This window comes from Camelus dromedarius, chromosome 6 (genome assembly GCF_036321535.1).
Source record: "Camelus dromedarius isolate mCamDro1 chromosome 6, mCamDro1.pat, whole genome shotgun sequence".
In the NCBI taxonomy this organism is placed as follows: Eukaryota; Metazoa; Chordata; class Mammalia; order Artiodactyla; family Camelidae; genus Camelus; species Camelus dromedarius.
The window spans coordinates 53,017,802-53,040,575 of record NC_087441.1 but is presented as its reverse complement, the minus strand read 5'-3'; the positions used below and the strand labels follow the sequence as shown (position 1 = coordinate 53,040,575).

The following is a 22,774-nucleotide window of genomic DNA, read 5'->3' as shown; positions in this document are numbered from 1 at the left end:
AATTTTAACACTAATTAAATTATGTCATACACCTTACATAAGTCATGCTTAGGACTTTATGTCTATATGACCAAAATAACCAGACCAGTATATTTTCTTGATAGTTTAGCCATTATAAAAACTAAACCCATACACTGCGTACATAGTCTGCCTGGATGACTTTTGCAAAGATGAGTCTGAAAAAAGTAAATAAAATGATCAGTGCAACTGATTAAGGGGCAGCATCTCAATATCTTCTATTTGTTTCAATTTGGGAAGGAACATTTCTTCTTTTACTTCTTTGAATAGAATTCATAAATTTCCATTCTATTGAAAATTTAAAATTTTAATGAAGATTTATAAAACTTATAGGAAAAAACTGGCTCACTGTTTCTTTCTGGGTTAAGGGTTAAAACTGAGGTACCAAATCTGAATGCTCTTACAGAAAGTCTCAAATATTTTCCAAGATCTTATTGCTGACATGTGACAGTGAATAAGGCTGTGATATCTTAAAACCCAATTTAAAGCTTTTTAGACTAATCAATACTGCTCTTCAATTAAAAAAAATGCATTTCTCTACATTAGAAATTAGGTGAGAGATAACGTCTAAGTGGTTAGTCCAAAAGTATGGCACGATTCCCTGGGCAGCTGCCCATTTCCTTGACTCCATTGCTATGCGCTTCAGGAGGGTGTGTCAATGCTGCAGGCTGAGTAAGGGTCAAGGATTTGGGGAAAACAGGTGTCGCTCAGACCATTTTATTTGACAGTAGTGAGCACTCAGGTCACTGATCCAGTGGAAGGAAAACAGGCCCAACAGTGCAAGCTGTACGTGTGACATTTTTTGCCCTCCTTTCTGTATTCATTTCCTTTTTGATTCACATGGAATCTTTTATTTTTCAACAACATGGAGGAATGCCTATTGCTTCTGGGCCTTAGAAGTCAAAAGATACCGTAGAATTTTGAAATTTCAAGACAGGATGAAACATTATAGTAGGCCAGTGTTGGGGTGATTTGGTGATAAATTCCAGCTACTGTCAAGAGGTATAAATAATGTGTGCAGATGATTTAGACAATGAAACAGCTTTTTTTTTTTTTTTTGGTTTAATATGCTTTGGCTTTAATTTTCCTGCAAACATGAAGTAGACACAATATTTTATTTTTTCATTTGAATTCTCTTTTATTTTTTTCACTTTCCTTTGATTTTTATTTCTCTTTCTTTCTCTATCTTTCACACTCAGGCTCACTTGTGCATGTGTACACGTGCACACGCACACACACACACAAAGTCGCATTTCCCTCTTTGAATAAAGGAGACGGTTTTATATAATTTATCGGGATTTTTATTTTTGAGTATTATTACTCTTAAAAGTTGGGCACATTTTACAATATTCCTTGAAAAATAGCTACGTCATCTTTCTACCTGATGCTTACTACACAAAATTAGAATATTTTTAATTCCAGCTTTTTACTGTATTTTTAAATTCCTTTTAAAGTAATAATCCTCTATAAAGATACTATCAGGAGGCATTAAGTGACATTAAATAATTTTGTAAAATATCATAAAAAGTAGACATTTCTCTAGATACTCCTAATACTATTTTATAGCTTATTTAGTTGCCATCCTTCTAATACTCTAGAGTATTTATGAAGACAACTGGGAATTAATTTACCAAGTATTGAGTTTGAACCCACTATAGCATATTATATTGCTTTAGCAGTACCAGTATAAATGAAAAAAAAAGTTAAAGAGTGTATCAAGATGCAAATGGATGTTAAAAGAAATATGAAATGTACTGTTATGAAATGGTAATATTATGAATATCTGTTGGTATATTCTAGCAAATAAAAGAACCTGTTTTTTATAAATGCAGTAGACACATTTAATCCACACCTGCCAAATTCAGGCTTGAACAGGTAAGGGAAAAACTAAAGGCAATGAATATAGATTTTTTATATTTATAAGGAAATGTTATATGGATCAATTTGTAAGCTTGCTTCTTTTTTTTTTTTTTTTTTTTTTTGGTAAAATGAGAAATACCAATTGTTATCCATAAAACAGGCTTTACTTTTACGTTTGACATTTGGTTCATAAATGTTTCTTTGTTTCCCTTTTCAGGCTCAATTTTCCTACATAATTAAGACTTTGCAGCTTGAGGAATGCCAAGAACCACATCTGCACTGAAATCAATCATCTGTTTGGTAAGTGCAGCACAAAACATTTGATAAATTTTTTTTATCTGTAGTAAACTCCAATGTTCATGGTTTATCTATGATTTTATTGAAGACTCTTAAGAAAATTTCTAAGCATCACTTAGGATTATTTTGTACAAACTGCATTGTATTCTGGCAAGGTAGGGGACCTGCTTTTATGGACATGTTTAGTCTATTGTGTTTAAACTGAGGAAGTCTAAAATGCTGCCATTCTTCAACAAAAAACCAGAAAGACTGAAAATACATGCCTTTGTATAATCCGTTTGAATCTGACACTTTAACTTTTCATCAAACTCAAATTCAAAGCAAAATACTTCTAATTGATCATATTGAAAACTTAAACCTCACTTGTCTTAGTCTGGTCTAACTGCTGTAACAGAATGCCACAGACCAGGTAGCTTATAAACAGCAGAAATGTGTTTCTCATGGTCTGGGGGCTGGGAAGTTCACGGCTAAGGTGCTGGCCGTTTTGCTGTCTGGTAAGGAAGGGTTCGTAAACAATCGGCTTCTCACTATGTCCTCACTTGGCGGAGGGACAAGGAGATCGCTGAGGTCTCTTTTATAAGGGTCCGAATCCCTTTCATGAGAGCTCCTCCCTCATGACCTAATCACCTTCCAAAGACCCTGCTTCCAAATATTGGGGATTGGATTTTAACATGTGAATTTGAAGGGACACAAACGCTCAGCCTGTATATCACTCTCTGTTGATACTTCTTTCATCACTTTATTTTATGAAGATTAGGAATTTAGAAGCTCAGGACATTTTACTTCAACTGTTCACCCAATCTTCCTTAGAGAGGAAGAACTTCCCAAACATCTAAGTATTTTCTTGTTATATTTGCCCTTTGGCCTCTCTTTTGCCCTTTCACATTTTTTGTTGACATCTTTCTTTTTTTTTTTTTGCTAAAGGCTGAAAAATAAAATGGACTGCAATTTGAATCTTTGATAATATGACCAAATGTATAAAATTCCCCAGTATATTATTGTCACTAGCTAAATCTTTACAAAAATGGTGACAAAGCAGTGACAAAAGTATAAAAAACAGTTAGAAATACTGTGAAGAAATTAATCGAAGAAATTATAATACAGAAATAAAGTATGGGAGAACAAAAGGTTGAGAAAGAGAAAACACGACAGAATGTACAAGAATTAATATTGAGTACTAATCATTTACTCAGTATTTATTGAACAGCTACTTCATCCTAAAAGCTGATCTATTTCTGTGATTGGCCACTAGTCACTTTGTAGTGAGTGCATGGCATTGGGCTGAGGATACAGCAGTAACTAGAACCAAAGAAGGAGAGCCTGCCCTCATGGAGCTCACACTCTAAATAAGGAAAATGAATGGAATAAGTAAAATATATAATAAATAATAAGGAAAATAATAAATCAAATAATAAGTAAAATAGCTATTAAAGAAAATAAGTGAAATACATAGTATGTTAGATAGTGATAAGTGCAGTGAAAACCCAGAGTAGTGATACAGGAAGTAGGTCGTGTGCGTGTGTGTGTGTGTGTGTGTGTACAATTGTAGATAAAGTGTCGAGGGAATTGCTCACTGAGAAGGTGACAGGTAACTAAAGACCTGAAGGAAAGGAGAAAACAAGTCACATGAATATTAAAGTGTAGAGCATTAAAGGCAGAGTAGGGAGCATTGAATTCGAAGGCATTGAATTGGGAGCATGCCGGGTTTATTTGAGGAATAAAAGATACTAGTGTGGTTAGAGATGTGATGAGCTGTGTTGGCAAGGGAGAAAATTTAGGTGACAAGGTCAAAGAGGTAACAGGGATTCAGAACAGACAGGACCTTATACATTATGAGGTCTTTGGCATTCACTGTAAGTAGGAAAGGGAAATTTGAGCATAAAAATGCGAGTTTATTTTACCCTTTCATGAATTTCCTCTGGCTGTAGTTAGGCATAAACTATAGGGAGCAAATGAGAGAACAAAAGAAGAGCTGAAAGCTTTTATAATAATCTAGATGGGAGATAATGGTGGTTTGATTTGAGGTAGCAATGGATGTGAAAACTGTCACTTATTACTGATAGCTGAAATACAGCGGATAACAAGAGTTGACCACTGGATTTGGCAAAATAGAGTTCTTTGGTGATTCAGTTTTGGTGTAGTGGATAGTGGCAAAAGCTTCTTTGGAGTGTGTTTAAATGGAAATGGAAGGACAAAGTGAGAGATGTCTTCAAAGAAGGAATTTTGCTGCAAAAGGAAGCAGAGAAATTGGGCAGAAACTGGAAGGGAAATGGAGCCCAGAGATGAGAGAGCTGTAGAGAAAAGAAGATGAGTGATACCAGAGAAAGGAAAGAGTTGTTTCAGTGATGTGATAGATTATGTCCTATGTAATGCAATCCATGGGCAAATGGAGGAGTTGGCCTTACATGGTGGTAAGGATAACTTATCCAGATAGAAGGAAAGGCAAAATATAGAGGCACAGAAGCAGGTTGCTAGAATTATGAAGAAAATGGGATAAGCTTGTGGAAATTCTCTTCTACAGGTTTCTACTTTCTCAGTCATGCTGAGAGTAAACATGAGGAGGGAAATACTGGAGATTGCAGGAGGAGGGGGTGTGAGTAAATCATCATTCTAGGTGGTGGAAAGAGTGAATGAAAATACAGTCCCATTTGAACACTCAGGACACAATTGAGGTTTGTGATTATAAGTGAAAGTGAGTTCAGAAAGCATCGTGTGTTTCTGTGTGTATTTCTCCAGTTGCATTCAATACAAATGTACCTGCCAGAATAGGCAGAGGTGAATTTAACCAGGTAGGGTGTCTTGCCATCCAGGACAGTTGATTAAAAGAGAAGGCGAGGGAGTTGGTAATGTATGTGCGAAAGTATAACTGACTGAGGAAGTCCGCTGTGTAAGGAGGAAAGTGGGGACATAAGGGTGGTTAGGACCATGAAAATCTGGTAGAATCAATGGATATAGGTCCCCCAGGGTCAAGGGTTGTTGAAAATGGGGTTTAAGAGAGTGAACCGAAAACATTAGATGTGGTAATTATAGATCGGCAAAATAAACATGAAGTTACAGAAGAGAACAGGTGGAATTTTCACAAAGTTTAAAGAGAAGATAAAAATCATATCTTTGTTGAGATTCATGAAAATTCCAGTTCAGTAGTTTGTTTTGAATGCAGGATCCAAGAAATTGTACAGAATTTAATTGTGCTACTCGATACTGAGCTCCTTCAAAAGGACTGCTAAATGCACTAGTAATCTACCATAGATCTATTTTTAATCATTTTTTCATAAAGCATTTTAGAAGCATTAATATAACTTTTTGAGGGTGACATCATTTTTATCACATCTAAGTTTATTTTACATGCCTTAAAATTATCCCTTTCAAGCTTCAATACCCATTTGTTATATACATATATTCATGTTGTGTCTATGTCTCTGTATGTGTGTGTGTATATATATAGAGATTAGGGGCACTGACCCTCTGTGCAGTAGAAAATACAAGTATAATTTTATAGTCAACCCTCTCTATGTATCTGTGGTTCCACATCCAGGGATTCAACTAACCAAGGATCAGATAGCACTGTAGTATTTACTATTGAAAAAAATCTGCATTTACGTGAAGCTGCCCAGTTCAAACCTATGTTGTTCAAGGGTCAATTATCTATATAGGTAGATATATAGATATGTATCTTTTATGATTGATAGTCCTTTATAACATTAATTCTGAAACTCAAAGTCATATACTGAAACATCTTTAAAAGTATATGTTCCCATAAAATAATCTTTTTTATCTACTTTCATCTGCTTATGGTGGCCCATTTTTGTGCTCTGTTCATTTTCCATCCTTCACATGTGTTTTGTAAGGTTTTAATAATGAGAATCTAACATTTGTTTTTGGCTATTAAAGCCAACATGTAGGTCCTCTGTTTTTAGGGAACTTGAATATGAAGTCACTTTGTTATGCTATAAATGTCAACAGAAAAACAGGTTTCTGTAAGCAATGTTAAAATTATTTTTTCTATATTGTTTTAATTGTACTAAAATCCTATTTCTTCTATGTACATCACCTTAAAAAAAATCTCTTTAGAATTTTCAAGTTTCACAGGGAGGAAAGAACTTAGATCACCTGGTTTGGCATTTACATACTTTGCATGAGATGATAATGAATGTTATCTTTGTTGTATACTCTATTTTCTTGTAAGACAGTCAGGAAATATATTATCATGTTAAAAATTCTGGGAAATCCTATAGTAAAGAAATCTGACCAAATTTGACATAGCTTTTCCCAAACTTATTTGATATCAAAATATTACCCATTTTTCTTTTTTCCTGAACACCTATTAATGTCTCATTGAATGAATCCTTCTCAGAACAGTCTGAGAAATGTTATTCTCTCTATAAATGAGTAAACAGAGACATGATATATTGATAGAGTTTTCCAAAGTTATATGGCTATTAGCAGAAAGGATCAGAACTAATTTGGACTCCCAACTAAGTGCTCTTTTTTCTTGCCATTTGTCTTCTGGTACTTTCTTATCTCCAGTGCTGTGCTGAGCCATGTTGGATCCTGAGGCAAAAGAAAAAAAATCTGTTAACACTAATCTTATCTTTATTTAAAATGTTGATATTTTGTTTTCCATTGATTTATTTGCATACATTCTAATTTAAAAATATATTGATTAAAATATTATGTATCTTGATTACTGAGTTTTTTGTTGCCCCTTATATTTTGTGCTTGGGAGAATTCATTTGCCTCACTTACCCTTGGCTTGGATTATCCCAGCAGAACTATGTGTATCTCCATGATGAATTAGTTAAGTCCCCACATCAAAACCCAACCTTTCATGACTCCCATTCTTCACATTTAGATAGAAGTGTACCTACTATCCTCTGCCCTCTTATTCCTGGGAATAATAGTGTCTTTCCAAGTTTTGGTATATTAATTTATAAATACCATGTCGATTATTACACACTTTCTGAAAGTCTGAGTTTTTAATTAAATTACAACTAACAATCCAAATCTTCCATTAGCCAGTTCTTATGTACAAGGGAATAAACTTGGTGCTGAAATTACCTCTACTAGTTCCACCTCATGAAAATGTGTATTCATTAGCTCAGTGAACTCTAATACTATAGTGTTTCCCAAGTACGTTTCAGAGAAGGGGATGTTAAGAAGTTCAGGGGAGAAAAAATGTAATGAAATTAGCTGGGGAGATAAAAGATCTGAAGGAAACGAAAGAGGGTCATTATTACAGGACTTCTCAGAGCCTTTAATATGCTAATACCCTTCAGGAATATGCAAAAAAAACCTCATAGAATGCAGTGTTTCTTAAACACATCTGACTGCAGAATCTTTATATATATATATGTATATATATATTTGTGTGTCTGAATGTGTGTGAGCTTTTGCAAGGGACATCTGTCATATTGTTTCACAGATATCTTTGGAAAGTACATCTCTAATAGACTAGTCAAGCTAGGATTTTGTTTTATAGAAAGTACTTTTCAGATGGTTTGTAATTCGACGTTCAATGAAACCACTTTGTTCTCTAGTAATGGTTCATTTATCCCAAAGCTCAGTCAGGATTCTTCTTGTGTGTGAGAGAAATATTGAAAATTAATTAACAGTTTTACCAAATGGCAATATATGAGAATAGATTTTACTTTTCTGATTAACATGCCCACCTTTTCAGCTAAGTGTTTTTTGTAACTCTCAGGTAGCTGTTATCCACTTAATGAAAGAGGCCCGCCTAATCAATCATATTTGGAACAGCTTCCATGTTCACCCCTATTCTCAGGTACTTCTGACCTGTTTACTTCAGAAGAAATCTTGAAACTTTTTGAAAATCTAATTCTCCTTTCCTGTTACACCTCTATTGTTTTCCATATATAATGCATTCCTTTTCATCTGGCCATCCCTGAGGCCTGGAATAACTCTTATTTTGCTTTTTGTTCTTACACTTAGAGATGCTGACAAAAATAACTTCTTGACCCGCCCCCTACCCTGTACCCAATTACTAATTGAAAAAAATTAATACTGATCTGTTGAAAATGTAATGTGAAGTCTAAACTTGGTATTCCTGAAAATTAATTTGAAAATAATTTTACATTTTGGAGAAATTTTGGATATATTGTGGTAATAGTGCTTTCAACTGCAGACAAAGATCGGATACTGATCACAGTTAAAAATCATTGCCTCTACCTCCCTCACCGTCTCCTTTGTTTTCAGTGTGGACACTTAGATAACATGTCAAGTCTGTAATGATAACTATCTTCCAACAGTATCACAACTACCCAGAACACGCCCAGGCTTATTTGCATACATTAGTTTTCATCTCTGAGCATCCCGTTGACAGTCCATTCATTGGCCACACACGTGGACTCTATTTGGATTAGAAAGTAATTTTCTCATCTTTAGCAGTCTTAATTTAAGAGTTTGAGTTTTTCAAAATGAAAGAGGTAATTGTTGTTTATAAAATATTATGATGGCACCGATTCTGTAGCAACTAAAAACATTCCGGTGTTTGCTGCAAGGCATGAGGAGACAGTGACACAGCTCATTTCCTCAGCCGAGCTCTCTTTGCTGCCTTGTACAACACTTATTTCAAAGCACGCCACAGCTTAAAACTGTCGTGATCCCCATTAATATAAAATCATTGACCCCTGCTCCTGCTGGTGCGACTAAATTACATTCTGCTGCTCAGCGGCAGCCGCACATGGGGCCAGCGCTTGTAGTCATCGCCAGGTGCCTTGATGCCAGCGCAGCCCCTCCTACGCCCAGGGTTTGCCTTTAATGAGGATTAGGCACCTTCAAAGATCTAGGAGGACCCACTCCCAGGATGGAAGCCTTTCTAATGGCATCTGGGCTTATCGTAGGCAGTAATTTAGCATCTCAGAGGAGACTGGAGAGAGATTCATTTCTCGCCTCTAAGAAATTGCAAGAAGTGTGATTTTGTGATAGACTTTTTTTCCCTCTCCACCAGCACAAATCCAAGAGCATTATGCTTAACCATATCATGTCTTTGTGAAACCTGGGAAGTGGGCATGGTAAAACAATATTCCAAATTATGATATATCTCAGGTGGGGAAATTCCTCTTTGACAGTGTTATTATGGGATGTGCTATTAACAAGACTAAACCGACTCACAGATGCCCCACATTCATTTCATCTTTGTATTTTGGGTGGTGGAATGTCTTTTCAAATGGATTGATAACCTGATCCCGAGTGTGATCTGTTTTCTCCCTGTGTGGTCTCTTTTACATCAGCTTCCAACCTCTTAGGCCTGCCTTTCCACGCGGTACCTTGCTCTCTGAGAGTGAGGCCATCAGGGGTCTGAACCTTCCTACAGGAAGTTTGGAATTTACAGGAATGTGCTCTGTGCCGCGACAGACAGCAATCATCTTGCCTTGATTGTCAAGGAACAAAGCAGGAGAGTCAGGTAGTGAAATGCATAAAATAGTCATTGAATACAAAAGACATAATTTCAGTATTCAAACTCCCCCCTTACATAAACCTCAGGAAAATGAAAAAAGTGATTAAAAATTACTCACACATATGGTATTGAAATAAGTGTGATCATGTGAATGTGTGTACATATATTCACACAATTATTCACAGTATGTTTAGTTCTTTATATAACAAACTGTTACTCAATAAAAAGCTCAGAAACAACTTATCATCAGAGTAAAAGCTGGTATTTGAAGTATTATTTGTGGAAGAAATCGGATGTTTTTGTCTGGTGAGGGAAGGAATCTATGTATTAAAGTAAAACTGAAGTTAATCCAGGAAAATTTGAACACTTACAGATCAGCTGATTCTCTCTCTGTTTTTTATTTTTAGTTGTGAGACCAAATCGTGACATTTTCTCAATCTAGTAATCTTCAACAAGGTTGTAGTTGTTAAATTTATTTTGGTAAGAAACTGCCTTAACTCAGACTGTGTGCACTCAGTAATCAGTCAGTGGTATAAAACGGGACAGAGTTTAATCACTACTGTGCTGGCCACACTGACTGTGCACAGACGTTGTCTGAATTTTCTACTCTATGATTCCTATCAGAAGAAAAAAATTAAGCTTTATGGCCATAGGGAGTATCTGCAGAGAGCTCTCACTGACTGCAGAGAGGTTAAATGGTCTACACTGCTTAATTATAAAATTTAAAAAATACTCTTTGTTGATAAAAGTCCATTTTAAATGAAAATGCAATAATAATAAGGAGCCAACAATAATAAGGAAAAGTATAAAAATTTCTGAGGATTGAATTTATCTCTGTGATAGATAAATAAATATAAATGATATACATAAAAGTAACTATGTTCACTGTACTTTTCAACAGACTTAGTTTTGGTTTCTGAAATTATTTTTTTCCCTGAGCTTTAATTGTTTCATGAAATTCAGTATCTGCATTAACAACTTGCTCCTGAAAACTGATACCCAAACAGAGGGCTTTCTTTCCAGAAGGGTGTCCTAACCTCAGTCACACTTCTGCTAATTTGGCCTTTCTCTTAATCTCCGAAGAACTTGCTGAACAGAAGTGAAACTATGCACGTGCTAATGGCTCGCGCTCTGCAAACTCCCCTCTCTCCCCGAGAGTGTCTGGTGTGCAAAGCTGAGCTGGAACAAAGATACACTAATTATTCCCCATTAATTTGTCTGCTTGAATGGTCCTAAATACCAGAGTGATTAATTAGCACAAGGCAGCCGGGGCAGGATGTCACACCCTTCTCTGCGTTTAAGTGTCGGCAAGGTTGTGCTCAAGTGTTGACAACAGCATATCTTTAATTTTCTCCAAGAAGAAAAGTTTAGTCAGTACAATTAATTTGAGCTTGGCTGGTTTGCAGGAATAAATGTAACATGTGGAATGATATTACTGCTGTATAGGCATTTTTTTTTTTAACCTCCTTAGGGTACAGTGAAACTTTTTGGCAACTCCATTGTTGAATAGTGTATTTCTATAATTGATTCAGTTTTGTTTAATTACTTTTGTGTATTTTGTGGCAAAAAAAACATGGATCATAAAATAGAAATTATATTCGTAATAGGCTAGGATGGATATAGATGAATGCTTAGATAAGAATTAGAAGCAGATAAAGAATGACATTAAATTTGGTATCCTTTTAATGTATGCAGTTTTCTCTCAGGGAGTAAAATGTACATCAATGTCATAAAAATAATTTGAGCAACTTAACCCCTAAAAGATATAAATCAATGTACTGAAAAATATATAACTGAAAAGTTGCTTATTTGACCTAATTTTTTTTTTAGAAGCGGGTTTTGCTGAGATTTTAAGCTTTGTGAACAATATTTTGCCTAGATTAGTCTCGTAACTAGTAATATATATAAATCACTTGTAAGGAATAATAGCGTAATAGGTGATGTTTAACTCTTTCATTATACTCTGTATTTTTTTTATTTGTCAGAGTGGTTTTCACAAGAAAATAGTTTAACTCCATTTTAAAGCAATTATATACTGTTTAGAGAAATGAAATGAATCAAATAAAGTAGCTGTTTGCTTGTACTGTGTTCCCTCTGTTTTTAAGATTGAACTACAAACATAATTCTGGAATAGAAACATAATACTATATAATTAGGAAGTAGTGTGTTTCATTTGTTACATTATATTTCTTGGCTGTTACTGAAATTTTAAATTAATTCATTTTGCTATGGGCATGCTGTTTTGTTTTGTTTTGTTTTCAAACAGTGGGAAGAAAAAAAAAATAACAGAGAGTACCACGCAGCCGGCAGCGTGGATGCTCTCATCTTTTCTTTCACAGTCTTCCTCAAGCTCTATACAAACCCAAAAGGCTATTCAGCAGCAGGGGTGGGAGCACCGAGGGAGGGACGGGGTCACCTCTCCCATCTCTCCATGTATCTCATTGTTCATCACTTGTCAGTTTATTTCCCACACACCCTCTGCAGCCCCTCTGCGCCTCATCCTGGCTGCTGGGTCCATGACCTTCATGACATTGTTCTCCCTTCCTCCGCTCCCCACATCTACAGTCTTGTTTTGTTTTTTAATTTTTCCCAGACTGGGATTGCTATAAGACTGTCACTCTGGCCATATAGGGTTGTAGAAAATATTTGTCTGAACAACTAAGCGTAAAACAAAAGTCTCTCAGTACACCAATCCCTGGCTCCCACCGTGTCTTATTCTTGCCCTGCGTCCACTCTAGCACCTCCAATTTCTCCACAAGTTTTCACAGTGGTTATTGACTTTCCACTGAAGCAACATGTGCGGTAAAGAAAGCACAGTCCCCAGGCTGGAAGTTTTACTTCCATTCGTAGTTATACTACTCATTAATTGTGCAATTTAAGTGGGAAAAAAAAAATCACTTAACCTATTTTGACTCATCTGTGAAGATGTAGATGAAATGAGAAACATGATTTTTCCTCCACTTTGTTTAGCAGTCTGTTTCTCTGGGTAAAACTGTGTTTTCTTGAATGCTTCATAGTTTATGAAATAGTTGCCATATTTGCCATATCTATGGCAGGGCATAAAATTATTGGCGATGTTTATACTTGGCCAAAATGAGGTAAGTCTCATTCATGAGTTTTGCCACTTTTCTCCTCTGCCTCAGCAGATGAACCTGGAAAGAGCTTAAAGGGAGGTGGGCCTTTTTATAGCAGAAGAGAGAACTGCTTTCACTGAAATATCTTTGAGACATGTTTATATCTTTAAAGAGAGAAGAACAACTAAGAAGCTATAGTCAAACCTAAAAACCGTCAACCCCTTGCCTCCCTGTATGTGTGTGTTGCTTCCCACATCAAGAGATGGAGTCTAGTTCTCCTCTTCTTGAATCTTGCCTGGATTTAGTGACTTGCCTTTTCCCATGGATGCAGCAAAGTGATGTCCTGGGATTTTCAAACTAGGTCACAAGAAGCTTTGCAGTTTCCCTGGCTCACTTGGTGTATTTGCACTTATGATGCTTCCTCTAAGAACCTGTAAGAAGCTACATGAGAGAGCTACGTGGACAGGCCACGTGTGTGCACAATGGCCAACAGCGCTAGCTGAGCTCCCGCGTGACACCCAGCATGAACCGACCACCACCTTGGATGTCCAGCCCAATCAAGCATTCACACGGCACCAGTACCAGCCACTATTTGTTTGCAACCCCATGAGAAACCCCAAGTGAAAATCATCCAGCTGAATCCAATTGATCCACAGAAATCTGAGAGATGATAATAAAGTATTCCTTTAAGCCACTAAGACTGGGGACGATTTGTTATATAGACAAATAATGAAATGGCAAAGCTACGTATTAGCATAATTTAAACTTTGTACATCACAGTGGCAAATCGACAAAATTCACAGCTAAAACTTGAATAATTGAGCTAGGAATTGTATTTGTGTATATCAGCTATCTTCATGCATCCATTCATCCATCCATCAATTGGCTACCATGAGCTGGAATTTTTGCTTATTATACACATGAAGAATTTTTAAAAACAAAATAGTTTTATAATTAGTTAGTTCCTCTATTATATTGATTTAGAAATGTGCATTATCAAAATAATTTTTACAAATAAATGAAATTAAAAATATATGTGTTTCAAGAAACCATTATGGATCATTTTAAGAACTAAGGTGATACCAGATTTTGAACTGTGATGATTTATTCTTAACTCTATATTACACTTGTTCCTAAGAACAAGAATTCCCTCAATAGAGATTTTAGTTTTGTCAGTGTTTCTCACATTCTAGTGAGAAGTTGAATGGAAAACTCTGACTAGCTTTTAGGACAATGACATTTATTTCCTCCAAATTCCTTGATAAAATCATCCTAATATTGGCATTACTCTTGGTCTTTTAAAAAGATCAGTGTCAACGCCATCTCATGTGCTGTGGACAACACTGGTCACACAAATCATACCTTTTGGAAAAAAGGAGATGAAAACAATTTAATTTATGAACTTGACTTTTTCAGAAAATACACATTTTTCCTCTTGCTCCTTGCCTTTGGCCTTCTTTGACAGTTCCATCTGCTTTTCTTTATCACCTTTGTGGGCTTGTTCCCTGCTGGACCTTAAGTTACAAAACTCAGAGTGGAAATAGTTTATCAAAGCAGCCTGTATGTCTTAGAAAGTGGAAGTGGCAGAGGGTGGAATGTTCAGTATTTGGACACCCAGCAGCTGTTAATACCTAAAGCAATGACACACTTCCCCCAGTTTCTCTTTAGTGAGTACTTGGCTGCTTAGAGCCTAGGAGAGGAAGAGAGATAGAAAGTGATTTTGTTTGGGAAAAAATAAATAAATAAATTAAGGCCCAGTGGAGCTCACCCCATGCTGAAAGCAGCAGTGAGTTGTGTAGATGACAACTGTGCTCAGTATAACCAGCCAGACCTCTTGAACACTGACTAACATCCAGGAATTCCTTCTTCCTTCCCTCCAAGGTGTTAACATTGTTATGATATAAATAGGAGAATTGCCCAAGTAATGAAAACTTTCCTCTCTTCTGACAGAAGGTATTTTTGAAAAACATTCTCTTTCTTCTGTCCATTGAGAGGCCTTCACAATCACTATTTTCATGTCTAGTATCAAATTGAAACTAGTATTTGTAAACCTTGATTCACCTGCAGCCTCTAAATGTAAAGCCAGTTTAGTATCAGAGACTCTGAAATATCAGTCCAAGGTCAGATGCCAGGCAGTCACATTGAAATCACCTAGAGTGTGTTAAGAATGTGGAATTCTAGACCCCCCACCCCTGCAGGAATGGGACCTGAGAGTCTGCCATTGCTCTTATCCACCACCACACGTGGCTGTGCCCCAGCTGTGGTCCGTGGAACTGTAGTGCTTTGAGATGCTCTGTAAAAGGAACATTCTATCCTAGAGAGACACAGCACACATGATCATATTAAAGTCTTAGAGATTTAACTTGGCTTAACCAAGTATTTCCAGACTTACTTGGACCTTCAGAACATTTTTTGACATAGTATTCCATGGAGCACACTTTGAGAAAAGGAAGTTTAGAGACACACTGAGATGCTCCTGCAATTAAAACTAAGCAAATCAGAACTTTCTCTGCTTTGCAAAATTTGTATTTTCTCCTATACTCATAATGTGTCTTGTAAGCTTGCCATTTTTTTTCTTTCCAATGTCTTCTCTCTGCTATAAACGAATAAATGTTTCCTAGGATAAAAATGTTTAAAAATTAGAAATCACCTTAAAATTCTATGTGTGCCTGATATGCTCAGTTTTTTACAAGGAACATATGTATTGCTCATTAATTCAAAAATCGAATTCTAAGAATTTACAAAGGTAGAGTCAAAATATTCCACTATAAAGTAAATAGTTACTAGAACTGCTCACCATATCCTGGCTTATGTTATAATTAGTTATGTTCATGAATTTTCCCTCACTGGACTCCAAGCTACTTAATGGAAAATGGATATCTTGCTCACCTTGCCATGTTCAAATGCCTTTGTTGAGTTGTGTTGATTCCTGAAACCAGGTTTCTCCTAAGTGGTGGTGTCGTACGGATGCTGTTTAATGTTCTGATTCACATGCTTTAGGAGTTTGCTGACCTTACCAGGTTTCTGTGTTTCATTTTGTTTTAAAAAGATAAGTAATAATTTCATCCTCAACTTGTATACTGGAAACATCAATAACCAACATCAGCTCATCATCTACTTCAGCACAAAAACCTGATCTCTCGTATCTTTGATAAGCTCCCGGAGGACAGGGATTGTATTTTTCCTTCTTTTTGTCTCTCGTAGACCTACAATACTGTTTCGCATAAAAGCATTCAAGAAGAAGTTGTGGAGTGGATATGAATAATCATAACGGGAAAATGTCGAGCAACCTCTGACCATTACTTCTTCTTCAACATAATGTTTTTTCTAAAAAGCAAAATCCTAGACTTAACGTTTAAGGCAGCGCTGGTGCCAACCGTGGGCGGCTTTCTGCACTAGATGGATTTGCCCTGTTTGCTTGTTTCTGTCCCCTGCTCTTGTACCTGCTCATTTCCAAGGCTCTGAATATTCAGCTTCTGTAGTTAAAAGTTAAATTTCAAAGATAATGAATTTCAAAGTGGGATTTTATTAACGGCAGCAATAAACAAGTGAGAGTTGCATTACACAGTGACAAAAGTTCTCCAGCTTCTCTGGGCCCTGGTGTTCCTAGATGAAGAGCCAAATGGAAATGTTCAATAAAACATGTGTGAGACTGCACAATGGAACAGTCCTTACATTTTACATCAAGCTACATCAGGGTCACGGGAGGTGTTTTATTAGCACAGTCAACAATAATATCGTGATTTTTTATTAGGAGGAAAAGATAGTGAGAGACTACTAATTATTTTTCAGCCTGAGGGGCATTTTTTTTCCTAAAATGAGTGTTAATTTGATCATTGTCGTGCAGTTCACAGATTTACATGAACTTATTTCACTGTGACACATGGTTAAGAGCCAGACTAAGATTGTTGCTTTATTAATGGTTTTCAGGAAATGTATTCAAAAGTGCTAACCGTGTGGGTGTGTGGGTGATATTGATAGCACTCGGAAGGTTGAATCCTTTCAGAAGTAGCTAGCCTGAAGCCCTTTCCACATGATATTTTCTTTGTTCATGCAGTGAGATGTTAAGCCTACAAGAATGAAATAAAATCCCAGTGAAATAAGGATGGTGTTGTCTCAGATATACCAGAGTGGCTTTTCTAGAAATGCTGCCTTTCTTGTTTCCCCCTTCCCCCAATGAGGCAGGCATTAGAGCCAGCGATTTTTCTGATTTTTCAAAACACTTGCTTCGGAATAATCAACAAAATACTGCACAATGCTTTTGTCATTAAATGTTATAGAATAAGCATAATCTACTAACCCTTACACTGATGATTCTTGCCAAGTGTATCTCTGAAGCTTACTTATTATGATTTTCTTTTTGATCTGCACATGTTGTATGAAACTGAAAGCAAGGATCTTAAGCTAGTAGTGACCAGGCTTATTTTTATTTTATCTATCTTTTTAACAAACATCTTTAATTTGGTTAAGAAGGCTTACAAAAATCTTCTGCCCTGATACCATAAGAGATTCCACATCAGGCATATCTTTAATGCCTGAAAAAGTCATCAAAAGGGGCAAAAGTTTAATATGTAGAAGGAGGGAACCTGGGATTCATTCTGCAGAATTTTCTATTTAATTTAAAATTGACTTGTTCTAAATAATTTAGTGCATTTGGAAAAAAATTCTGAATTGAACTCAGAAAATTGGCCATTTTTTTGACATAAGAATTTTACTTGAGAAAAAAATCCCAATTTTTTAAGATAACAAATTTTAAAAGTGATATTACAAATATGAAAGTGATTTGTAAATTATGAAATGTATCCAGAGTTTAAGGGACTGTCCTTATTTAATGAACTATTAATCTGTATGTCAGCCATAAAGACCACTTGGTATCTATATATATTTTTAAATGATGAAAAACTACAGAAAATTTGTCATGTATCATTCACATAACAGCATAATCTTAAAAGAGGTATGGTGAGTGGATACCAATAAAAAAATTAATGTTAATGCCATGACAAATGTAATACAAAATTCATATTCTTAAGGCTATCCTCACTGTTAAAACTGCTTGATGTACCTGCTTTTAACTCTCACTAATGGGAATTGGATTTGACAAAAAAATGATTGAAACTTAAATTTAACTTCGCTACAAATGAGAGAGTAAATACAGTACAACATTCAAGTACTGTTATTGGTCAAAAAATGTTTTTAAGTATTGTGAGGAAATAATCCCAATTATATTTTGCCCTTCTTTATAGAGGGAAAAGATGACCTTTTTCCCCAAGCACAATTTATATGCTTGATTAATGAGTAGCTTTTCCTTTATTTTTGCCTATTGGGTAATGTACTTATATGAAAAAGAAAATTTTCCTTGTGTATATCACTTATCATTAACCAGTCCTCTTTTTAAAGCATGTTAAGAATTCCAATTTTCCAAGAATTCAAAAGCACAAGGAAAGATTTTGGGCACATGCAGAGACCTTGAAAATCATAGAATCCATTTGTCAGATTATTAGCAGGAGTTGGGAAATTTTGTTTATTTTTTCATTGTACGTTCCTATAACTTCTTTGGAAAATCTCATAGCTTTGCATTGTAGGAATAGCTTGTGGCCAAGGCATCAATGACCTGTTTATATTTGAGCAATATCAGCCTCCTTGAAAAGGTAGACCTCCAATATCCTGAGTCCCATGGAGCCTCTGTGCACGGCTCTGGGCCACATCTGACTATGAACAATTCCTGATGTAATTCACACTCTTATCCTTAAAAAAAAATTGATTGGGAACATCTTGAAGTCACTTCAATTATTTCCCAGAAATCTCACAGTAAATCAGATATAGATTAAGTTTAAAGGTCATCTGAAGTTCTTACCAAAGGTATTTTGGTAGAGAAAAGCCTGTATTGTGCACACCCATTTGGCTAACAAGTAGTCATGAGTGAATAATGCTTCTTGTGTTGTATTAATGTAAAAGAGAATTTTAGCTTATCCCATTGCTGATGTTGACACATGTTTTGTTATTCAGGGCCATTTGTCCCCAAGAAGGCTGACTATTGCAAAAAGAAAAAAAAAAAGTTCTTGTTCAAGTCTCTGAATCACACTAAATGAAGGCAAAAATCAAAACCAGAACCAAAGCCTTACATTAAGACAACCCATCGTATTATAGCCTGCATTTCTTCTAGATTTTTTTCTTGCACTTCTTAAATTTTCACTTAGTCCATACACTTAAGATAACTTAGAAAAGTTATGAGTGCTTTGAAAACTTACTTTGACTTTTTATTTACAGAGGAGAAAATTAAGGAGTTTACCTTTTAAATGAAAGGAGTTGATACTACCTAAAATGTCTATGTCATTTTGATTTCTGCCCTTTTATCACTGCCATTCATGAGTAAAACTTACAAGTATTACCACTGTTATTTTATTCTTTCCTTCTAAAACAACTTTCATTTCCCTATAAGACTTGCAAGAATGAAAGGATGATTTTTTTCCTGGCATCAAGTTGCAAGGTGCTTTTATCTTGACTATATAGAAGAGCAGCAAGAGATAGTTGATAAGAAGAAGAACAATAATTGACAAAGTTTTTACTTTGCATTAGGTCCTGTGCTCAGTAATTTACGTTCATTGCTATGTTGTGTGACACAGACAATAAAATGAAAGACCAGAAAGATGTTTCTTAAAATCCTGAAACTCAACTGCATTCAGCATGACGGTTGGTATTTTGACCAGCATAGTTTTTCTTGTGAACACATGTAACTTAGTCAACATGCACTCAGGAAGGTTTACTTGGCCATTAATGGAATCTTCACTCTAAAGTATTTCCTGCACTCAGATAAGAAACCATGATAATAGCTTATGTGTGTTGCTTGAGGAGGAAAGTTGACAGGCAATGAGGGAAGAAGATGAGTCTCAACTCTGCTCCAGAATGGTAGACAGAAAAGAGAGCTGCTGAAGGGACCACAGCAGCCAAAAGTCAGAAAAAAGCCCAAGTAGTTTTTTGTGAAACTATCAGAGCACCAGGAACTCCAATATACTGTGTTGTGGGAGGATGTTCTTCCGTTTCTATGTCTACAGTGGAGTGTATAGTAAGAAATATATGATAACACAGAGTTTCTGCTTTGCTGAGAGTCCATCTCTCTTTTGCCCTCTCTCTGCATTCCTTGAAGTTACATTTCTGTGAGGCTGTAATAGTATTTGTGCTCATATGCCCGCCTACATGTATGGAGAGCAACAGCTACCAAAGGCAGACTCATTCAGGTGTGTTGTAGCAGCAATGCAGGTATAAGCAGTATTGCCCCGGGTATGAAACATGTTGCTAAATGGTAAATAACTTTTATCAGTCTGGAATAAAGGGCATACTTCTATCATTTATATAGTAGCTCAATTCCTGGAAAGTTCCACTGATGTTAAAACTATACAAATCATCGCTTGAGTTTGTTTATAAAAATTGATGTAGGTTCTAGGTGCCATTCACACCCACATTAGTATCTTGGCAATGCATTAAAAAATCGTGCAAAAATCAGGGCTGTATTTTGCAAGATAGTTAGCATCTCTAGTCTCTACTCAATACCAGAATTTCCCCCAATCATTGTGACAACCAAAAACTCCCTCTATGGATTTCCATGATCACTCTTGGTATGACAGTGAAACTTCTGACTTCATCTATTTGAAAGTATTGGCCACCATTTCGCTTCATGTAAATAGGAAATTTCCCTTTCATATGCATTAAGATACAGTTTCCCTTGGTGGTCTTATTTGCCTTTCTGCCAACTTTATCCAATTAATAACTTTTGTAATGAGAAAACTGAAAAACAAAGTTTATGATAAATTCACTGGCTGATATGGTATTTGATTTTTTAAACAGACAGTCATTTCAAGGCTCTATTCCTACATCTGCTTATCACTTTCTGCTGCATAAAGAGTTATTTATTACAAACAAATTTGTGGCAAAGCAAAGAAAGCGACTTAAGTTATGTTTTATATGAAACATTACATGAAAATTCTATTTTCAAATGTCTCTATTCAAGTGAAATCCAGGGGTGTCACACAATCCCCTTTGGGCATTAATGTGCCCTGTGATGCATGTTTCTTTCTCTCTCTGGCTTGCTAGTTCTTTCTGAAGGCTTGCCTTTACAACCCCAATGGAAATTCCTAGATTCAGACTAGTAGGGTGTCCTAACTACAGGACATCTTGTCAGTCAGTATCCTGAATGGTCAAAGCTCTTTATGTGGAAGAATGTCCTTGACTAAGTATTCCTGTTAAATTCCTTGAAATAATCCTATTTTCTAGAAGTTTCTACCGTAATGAGTTTCTATTATAAGCATTCTATAAAATTATGTTTATTCAACAAGCATTTGTCAAGCAGGTGGTATGCACCTTGAATTAGGGCAGGTACTTCTTGAATCCTTTTTTTGATGGACCAAATAATAAAATATAGTTTCAAGTTGATTATTATAAGAGCAATTACAACTAAAGATTGATAGATTAATTCATAGCAATTATAATAGTTATGCATTTATATTCATTTTATAATAGAGATAAGATAAGATAAGATAAGATGGCAGGCAGAGTGGGTTCAAAGTTTCCAGGGTACTGAGGTGAGTCTTAGGTGATTGCTGGGGAACAAAATTTCAGCATCCCAAGTTTCTTTTTCTTGGCCCAGAGCAGCCTGGCTGAGGCAGACTGACTTAAATATCTAGAGCATTGCAAACAGACTAGATAGACTTACATGAGGCCCGCAATAAATATATTTTGAATAATTTATTTTCTGGTCACAAACCTGCAGTGAAAAGGCAAAACTGACATCTTGCCCTGCCTGCATTATGACTAAACATATCATAGCTCAGTCAGAAATAAAAATGAAGCAAATAAACAAACCAATACCTTTGCATTATGGGGTAAACTAAAACAAACAAAGTAGGAAACCTATCTAGCACCAGTCCTTCAAATCAATGAAGACTAGTCCTTTCTCCAAAGTGGCCGACTTCCTAGGAAAGTTAATCTTAACTTTGCAGGACTGACACCTGCAGATAGGTGGACTCTTAAAAACAGGGTAATCATTATAGAAAACAGTGGTTTTTTTCCTTCCCCTTTGGGAACTTTTGCATTTGGGTATTAGTTTCACTTTCTGTCTGTTTCAAACTGTGTTCAAGCAGCCAGTTTTTCAGAAGACTTTCCCATAAATATTTTGCTTTTGCAAATAAATACTTTTTTTTCTTAATAGGTTTCTCCTTTGACATTCACCTTGTGACATATATTCAAAGAGAAAGCATTAACTTATAAACAAATAAGGAAAACTGCAAACTCTGTGTACCCTTACTATGAATTCTACACTGTTTAAGGAGGACCAAGCTTTTAAATCAGTTTTCTAAAGTGGATTTTACTTTATTTAACTCTATTGAAATGTATAATAAAAAAGGTTTATTCCTCTCCATATATTTAAGCAGCTGCAGAAAATTATGTCAAATTCAGTCATTTCATTATTTGTTTATTTATTCAACTAACATCAGATGCACATTAGGTGCCAGACACTATTTCAAACACTGAAGGTAAAGGAATGAACAAAAAAGACCCAGGTCCTGTCCCCATGGCCTCACATTCTAATAAACTATTAATATATCATTAGTTACAGATAATATTAAGGATAATTTATTTTATGTAGTGTAAACACGGCTAAGTAATTGGGGATTCGGGTTTCCTTCAGAAATTATTTTCTACTATTTTCATAGGAACCTTTTTTAAAAGGCAAATTCTGAAGTAGAAGCTCCATTAATTACACGAAGAGGAGAAACACTCAGTGCTCCCTTTTGAGTTGTGGTGGCTGTTAAGATGGCTAGTACCTATTTTTAAATCTTCATATTTTTGAAAGAAGATTAAAAAAAATGGAGTAATCCAGCAAGGAAAGTCATTGACAAATTAAGTAACAAAAAATTCCATGAAAAAGTTTTAGACATTAGAGTAACTCTGTTCGCTCCATAAAAGCAAATGCTAATTCAGCTCTTAGAAGTATCTAGGAAGCAACTTGCTCACCGAGTGAATTCAGCTCAATATTTATGCAGAAATCATTGCAAACTCCATTTCCATTTTGGGGAATGAGAAACCTAACATTATGATAGTTACAACTTCTTTC

General features: G+C 35.7%; 1 long non-coding RNA gene across 3 annotated transcripts in view; it reads left to right on the top strand.

Moving 5' to 3' along the window:
- Positions 1-22,774, top strand: part of LOC105092251 (uncharacterized) — an 855,833-nt gene that overhangs the window by 657,538 nt on the left and 175,521 nt on the right. For all 3 annotated transcript variants that reach the window (XR_010381298.1, XR_004138212.2, XR_010381299.1), the window contains one exon: positions 2,096-2,178. This is a non-coding gene — a long non-coding RNA (uncharacterized LOC105092251). The remainder of the gene's footprint in view (positions 1-2,095; positions 2,179-22,774) is intronic.